Raw genomic sequence first — 1,524 nt, 5'->3', positions numbered from 1 at the left:
TATGCACACCTGTGACCACTGGGACGGATCCTGGACTGCCAAGTTTCAACTGCGGACAAAAGTGATGACCACATCTGACCGGGGTTTCTGGTGGGGGGAGTCGGGGGGCAGATTGAGGCAGACGGCAGAACACCCCCTCATGGAGAAAAGATGAGTGAAAAGCACAAACACACACACACACAAAAGTTTCTATATATTCTGTGAATGAAGTTTTTTCTTCTTTTGTCGAGCAGAACCATTACAGTTCTGAAAATTGTGAACCCTGACAAAATATAAGAAGTAACCTGTACTACCTTGCCATAATTTTGGTCCTATAACACTTTTTGTTTCTGTGTTTTTCTATGAGGAGANACCTGTGTCTCTTTCCCGTCCCCCAACCAGCCGGTCGAGGTAGATGGCCGTCTGTCCTGAGCCTGGTTCTGGTTCTGCTGGAGGTTTCTTCCTCTCCACTGACTGCGACAAAGTGATTCAACACAATCTGCTGGCTTCTTTAGATTGATTGTTTTTGTGTACAGTGCCTTGAGACGATGTACTGTATGTTGTGACCTGGCGACATAAATATATTGAATTGAATTGTTGCTTTTTGGCAATTTTGCTGACTTGTGCCAAGCAGGCCTGCAATGATTTTTTAACAGGAAAATTACAATACTTGAAACTTGACATGAACTCAGTCTCTAGCTTGTTTGTCCAACGAAAACGTTCAAATTAGAAATATTTCCTTAATATTCGGCTGATGTTGGTGGTCTGAGGAGCACACTGAGTGGAAAAGGTCACAAATGCAAACCGATCAAGTGCTGGCAGGAAAACGAGACAGCCTTTTAAACTGAAGGTCAGTCATTTTGAGTTGCGCTCCTGTAGCTCCTCTTCATCACTGGATGGTTGGGGGTGCGGGAGGGAGACTGAGGTCAGAATCTCTCCTCTTGTTGTGTCTGTGTTTAGCAGACTGGTTTTTACTAGCCGTCACACTGCAGCTCCTCTTCCTCTGTGCCTTGAATACTAACACACAGCTGGCAGGGCAGAGAGCCCACAGTTTTCAGACACAAAGAGCACAATGAAAAATCTGTCTGACCACAGAGGAAGGATCACTGAGATGCATCACGTTTCACTGGTTTATCTTTACTGCTGTGAAAAGTTAGGATTTAATCATTTAGCTCTGACTTTATCTTCTGTCAGCTAATCCTTTTGATTGCCTCACAGCTTATTTTGCTCTCAAACCTAAAATGTGGATGAAAATGACAGAAAAATAACAGCGATGTTTGTATCAGAGTTTTGATGGTTATTTTGTAAAACCAGGAAAAAACTGAAACAACCATGTGTTTTACCTAGAATTTTTAATCAGATTTTTAAAAATTACATTTTTTTATTCATCGCCTCCTTTGTAAAATAAAAATCCATGACCTTTCCAGGTGATTTTAATGCAAAACAACACCGAACTCAGCATTAATTAAAGGCATGGCTATTGGCTGCTACCTTTCATCTTAGAGATTTTAAAATCATCCTTTTGCTTTTTGGTCTATATACATA

This window comes from Austrofundulus limnaeus, unplaced genomic scaffold, assembly GCF_001266775.1.
Source record: "Austrofundulus limnaeus strain Quisiro unplaced genomic scaffold, Austrofundulus_limnaeus-1.0 Scaffold805, whole genome shotgun sequence".
Lineage (NCBI taxonomy): Eukaryota > Metazoa > Chordata > Actinopteri > Cyprinodontiformes > Rivulidae > Austrofundulus > Austrofundulus limnaeus.
The sequence above is the reverse complement of the archived record's forward strand: the minus strand, read 5'-3'. Positions refer to the sequence as shown.